This window comes from Martes martes (assembly GCF_963455335.1).
Source record: "Martes martes genome assembly, chromosome: 6".
In the NCBI taxonomy this organism is placed as follows: Eukaryota; Metazoa; Chordata; class Mammalia; order Carnivora; family Mustelidae; genus Martes; species Martes martes.
Window position 1 is genome coordinate 25,036,807 of NC_137893.1, and position 5,999 is coordinate 25,042,805.

The following is a 5,999-nucleotide window of genomic DNA, read 5'->3' on the forward strand; positions in this document are numbered from 1 at the left end:
AGTCACTTAGCACAGGGTTTAGAGCTCAGCACCTGCTCGTTAGTATTATTTCTTTGACTTCGAAACTTCTGGGCCCATTCAGGCTTGTTTCCTTTCCTGCTAGGTAATGGGTCCCCGCTGGGCACCCCCTCTTGGTCAGAGGGACATGCGGACTGTGCACTGGAACTTTTACCTCTACTGGGACGGGTCCTCTCTTACTGTGGATGGCAGGAGAGGATCTCGGGGCTCTGAAACCAACCAGGTGTGCCCTTGCCCAGAATGAATGGGGAGAGTGGAAGCCATCGCTGTTGCGGACTGTTGGTCAAGTCGTTTGAACTGGACGATGTCCCCATAGGAGATCACAGATGGTCACATGGCCCCGGAAACTTGGAGACGGGATGGGTGAGGGCAGCTCCAATGTGCAACTTGTGGTTTCCTCGGGGAGAGGTTGGGAGTGGGGGGGACAGCAGGGAATGGCAATGAGGGCAGAGAAAAGAACTTTGACAGTGAAATTAAAAGTGAAGGTAACACAGAAGAGTGTTATGGATGCAATTTGGTGCTTATGAAAGACACACAGAGATCTTTCTATGAGCAAGAACGGACAGAGGAAAAGGAGAAGCTCAGTCGCATGGCAGAGAGGACGTGAGGCTGATGTACCCGAGACGGGATAAAGGGCAGGGTGACCTGTGGAGGGTTCCTCTGAGTTCAGCCTCCACGTTGGCATTTATTTATTGGACAGAGAGAGAGACAGTGAGAGAGAGAACACAGCAGGGGGAGTGGGAGAGGGAGAAGCAGGCTTCCCGTGGAGCAGGGAGCCGGATGCCGGGCTCGATCCCAGGACCCTGGGATGATGACCTGAGCCAAAGGCAGATGTTCGATGATTAAGCCACACAGGTGGCCCTGGTATGGTCCCTTGAAGTCTGGTACTTCCTGGGGTCCCACTCACCCCCAGCCCTGACACCGGGGTGTGGCACCCTCTCCTAGGGCCCCTTCGTCTTGGTCGCCTCCTCCAGGACAGGAGAGTGGTCAAGCTGCCCAGTTCCTGCCCGTCTGCTCCACCGGCAGCCGTACAGCCCGAGCACTGGTTATCCATGTCCAGCGACGGTTTCCTGGCATGCCTGGTCCGGAGGGCCTGCCTGTGCTGACTGAGAGGAAAGGGCTCTCATGGGCCCCTTCTGTGCTCCAGCAGGAGATGGAGCTGGCTTTGTCTCTAGCTGACGGACAGCTGATCCCCTGAAGCAGTATGGTGCCAGGTGTGGGGGCCCTGTGACAGAATGTCCCCTCCCTCAAAAAGCTCCCCAGCCTGGGCTGCCTTGTGAAGTTGCCCACCTAGGAGCAGGCAACAGAAGGAACCCGGGGGGGAGACCCTTCCTCCATTCTTAGCTGCCTCACAGGCCTAGACCTGGAGGTCAGATGTGGGGCAGTCCCTGTGGAAGAGGCAGGCTCTGGGCATCCGTAGAAACATCGAGAGAAGCAGCTCTGGCAGCGGATGGGGCCATGCCTGGGATGGGCAAGGCGGGCACAGCCTCTGAGCCACCCCTGAACCTGTCCTGGATGCTGCAGGGTGTGGGGTGGGGCTTGGCTTTCAGGAATGGTGTCTGTGTGTGATCAGCCAGAGACTATATGCGTTTTGTCGTTGTCATTGTTGCTGGGGATCGCATTGTCTGGCTTTTACACCTTGAGGTTAAAGGAACCTAGGCAAACACATGATTCTGAAATAAAAGTTGATTCATCTTTCCAGGTCAAAAAGTTACAAGTGTCAAAACTCTCAGACAAGATCTACCAGTGACGCCGTGACCACAGGCCTCTATTGAAATTCCTCTTTGCAAGTCAAGAGGTGGGTATTGTTTTTTTCCAGCAGTGGAAATACAAATGATCCTGTCTGGAAGCCTTGACTGTTTTTCTGATAACTAATTTGTTTGCTGATAAATGATTACCCAGGAGCTGTGGTGGAGACCCAGAAATCAAACTTCAAAAATGATTAAGTTTCCTCTGTGCAGACTTTTGCACTAAGTGGTTAGGATGTGGCCAAGATTGAGGGTGGGCTACAGGCTTTTTCCATGAGAGTTTATAGGGTGATAAAAGAAAGAAGACAGGAGAAAAGCAACATGAACACATTTAACTGTAACAGGACCCGTGTTATTCACACGAGCCATGGTACGATTAGGACAGAGTCAAAGCTGCAGAGGAAGGCTTCTTGAAGGAGGTGTTCAAACTGCAGTTTGGAGAAGAGAACCCAGGGTCTGGCAGGGAGAAAGGAGGAGAACAGGCTGACATTGAAACTGTTCTCATGGTATTTTTCATGTTGCTTGTGTTCTTGTTGGGTTGACCCAGAGCAACCGTAGTGCAAGAGGGATAAGGATATTTGATTTAAGAAACGAAACAAGATCTTCCAAAATTAGGTCAGAAGTTCTGCTCAAGTCAAGGTCAGAAGTTCTGCTCAAGTCAAGGTCAGAATCAAGGTTTGGAGGGCACCTGGGTGGCTCAGTGGGTTAAGCCTCTGCCTTCGGCTCAGGTCATGATCTCGGGGTCCTGGGATCGAGCCCCACATCGGGCTCTCTGCCCAGCAGGGAGACTGCTTCCTTTCCTCTCTCTCTGCCTGCCTCTCTGCCTACTTGTGATCTCTCTGTGTCAAATAAATAAATAAAATCTTAAAAAAAAAAAAGAATCAGGGTTTGGAGATGTTTGGGAAATTGTTTAGTTTTCTTCCCAAGCCTTGATGCTTCAGGGGTTGGAAATTCTACACGAATATTTGCTTTCTCTGTACATGCAAATGATAGATTTCCTAGACAAATAATTTGATGGTTCTGGCCCTTCACTTTTCAGATGGAGAAGCTCTTGTGTTGCCTGTGTGGGCAATGAGGAGCCACTGGAGGACTGGAAAAAGAACAGTCAGATCATCCTGTTTGTATTTTAGAAAGAGAATTCTGTCAAAGGCAATTTGGAAACACTTCAAACTCTGCTGCTATTATGATCGGGTATTAATTTTGAACTTTCTCTTCCTAATACTCTTTCCTCACCCTCTCACTCAACTTTCATCTCCTTGCTGTGATGAACCATGAGAGACTATGGACTCTGAAAAACAACCTGAGGGTTTTGAAGGGGTGGGGGGTGGGAGGTTGGGGAGCCAGGTGGTGGGTATTATAGAGGGCACGTATTGCATGGAGCACTGGGTGTGGTGCATAAACAATGAATTCTGTTACGCTGAAAATAAATAAATAAATAAATAAAGGAAAGAAAGAAAAAAGAAAAGACTAGAGGCCTTCAAATGCATGCATGTGCACACACACACACACACACACACACACATACAACCCTTAGTGCACTAGAAAAAAGCTATAACCCTGAACTGGTTGAGATAAGGTTTTGACGTCTCTGGTGAAATGAAGGGTAAAATAGAAGTTGAATGTGTTATAGAAAAATAAAGAAAAGTGTACGTATCTGTAGACTAAGATCTATACCTACTATTGTGTATTGCTACATGATAAAGATTTTCTTCCAGTTAATTTACTTGGAATTCTAATTGATTTACTGGAGGATTTTGGATAGAACCCTGGGATTATTTTTTCTAAGTAGGCTCCATGGCCAGTGGGGAGTCCAACATGGGGCTTGAACTAATGACCCTGAGATTAACACCTGAACTGAGATCAAGAGTGGAACACTTAACCAGTGGCGCCACCCAGGCACTCCAGAACCCTTCTGCTGAATGACTAGTTGGGTCCACTAAGAGTTTCCATTCCTTCCCCACAAACTTGAAAATGGAGTTCTCTAGGGAGTAGTATAGGTTATTGGATCTAAGGGATCTAAGGGATCCCTTAGGGATCAATAGATCTAAGGGATCTATTGGATCTCTCCTAGTCCACCATGGACCTTGGACAAGGACATCTTTCGCACCGGTCTCTGAGCCTCGCGGAGCAAGCGTGGATGATAGCCTCATCCAGCCCCAGCAAGGGGGGCTGAAAATCAGGGTAGGTGAATGTGAGCTCTGATAATTCAAGGGCCGTCAGAAAACTGCAACAAGCTGGAAAGCCACCATGTTCTCTGGGGAGGTGACGGGGGGAAGGGAGAAAGGTAGGCCTAGGAATCAGCTGTATCTTAGACTCAACTCTGTGGAGAACTTACCAGAGATTGCCCAAATCTCTTTTCCTCCCTAGGCCTTCATTTCCCAACCTAGAAGACAATGAGTGTGAAGGAGATGATCTAAAGTCCCTTCTAGCGCCAGAATGCTTAGATTACCTTGGTTAAGGTGACTTCTAAGCAAAAGTAACATTCCCCTGCTCTCCTTCAGTATGAATGGAGTTCATTCTGATGCATGTTGGGCAGCTGTGTCCTGGAGGGGCCCGAGGAAGGGAGCCGTATCCATGTGCCCTGGGTCACTAGGAGAAGAACCCCTCCGCCCACCTCTTCGTGACAGGCCTGGACTGCCCTGCTTGGCCAGGCAGGACTCCTCAGGCTTCAGTGAACAATTTCCTTCCCCCTCCCATTAGTTTAATTGAGCTTTCCTTTTTGTGTTTGCATGTCAGCTGGTACTCAGCGAATCATGTGGTTTATAGATGTATAGATATAATTTGATTCTGGAACTCCTTTCCAGTGTGACCTCTGTGCCTCTCTTCAGCTCCCTCCTTTTCCAGGAAAAGGGATTAAGAGGTACACGAAAACACCTTGAGAGGGAAGTTGCTGGAGCAAACACTTCCCAGCTTTGATGTTCTGTCTGGTGCCCAGTTTGTCCCTGGCTCTTAAGAGTTTGTTCCAGATCTTACCAACTCAGCCACTAAGCCCAGAGGCAAAGACGGTTCGCACAGCAGCCAGACAAAAAGGTCACCCAGCTTTCCTTGAGTGTGTCACGAGGCTTCCAGGTTCATCGGGGGAGACAGGGTGTCTTCATTGCTGGCAGAAAGATAAATTTCTGCAGCCTTGTTTATGTGTCTCAGACTGGCTGTTGCGACCTTCAGGTGAGTGACAGGAGATTAGGGAGAAGCTGAGTTGCCCATTGGTTGAGACCGAGCTGCTGTCCAATGGCAGGGAGGAGACTAATGTCACGTGGTGCCCTTTCTTCTGGGCCACATCCCACCTTCCTCTTTTTCTAGTTCTCATCAATTCTCTGGCTGGCTCTCCTTCCCCCCCCCGCCCCTAGGTCAGCTCAGGCACCACCAGCATTTTTCATCACAACACATGTCCTCCCAAGTCTTATGCCTACGCTCCCTTGGGAGTATGTTAGGGTGCTGTTTGTAGGACTGTGGGATAGAGACAACCGAGGGCCTCCCATCTGACCGTAGGAAGTGAGCAGTCCAAGGAACAGGGGATTATCTGTTTAGACACTTTGGTGGGATTGGTTTTTTGTTAATGGTGGCAGCCTCTTTCTGACAAAGTTATGAAGAAGATCGAGTTCATTTCAGCCCCTGGCTTCCCTTTCTGAAATATCTTTTACACTGACTGCTCTACTCCCCCCAAACCCAACTCTTTCCTAAGAAAACCTCCTTCCATGAAAATCCCCATCATCTCATCCCGTCTTCCTTCCTCCCCTCCCTCCCTTTCTCCCTTCCGGCTCCCTTCCTCCTTTCCTTTCTTCCTCCCTCCCTTTCTTCCTTCCCTCCTTTCACTTTCTTTCATATTTTATTTTTTTTAAGATTTATTTATTTATTTTAGAGGGTGAGAAAGAGCACAAGAATGGGGGAGGGGCAGGGGGAGAGAATCTACAAGCAGACTCCCTGCTGAGTGCAGGGCCTGACATGGGGCTTGATCTCACTACCTGTGAGATCACGACCTTAGCGGAAACCAAGAGTCCAACACTTAACCGGCTGAGCCATCCACGTGCCCCAGATTTTATTTGTAAGTAATCGCTGCACCTAATGTGGGGGGGCTCGAACTTACAACCCTGAGATCAAGAGTCACACGCTCCACTCCCTGAGCCAGCCAGGTGCCCCCAGACCCTTTCTTAATGGCCATGGTAGCCGGGCTGCCAGTGCTCTGCACCCAGTAGGAAGGCGGTAATATTTAAAGAAGGGAATGGTGGGAATGGC

The 5,999-nt window shown here is 49.3% G+C and overlaps 1 long non-coding RNA gene across 1 annotated transcript; it reads left to right on the top strand.

Moving 5' to 3' along the window:
* The first annotated feature begins 1,588 nt into the window (after window positions 1–1,588).
* LOC308344598 lies at window positions 1,589–2,976 on the top strand. Its single transcript, XR_013966999.1, has 3 exons — window positions 1,589–1,816; window positions 2,314–2,429; window positions 2,806–2,976. It is a non-coding gene; the product is annotated as an uncharacterized lncRNA (long non-coding RNA).
* Window positions 2,977–5,999: the final 3,023 nt, after the last annotated feature.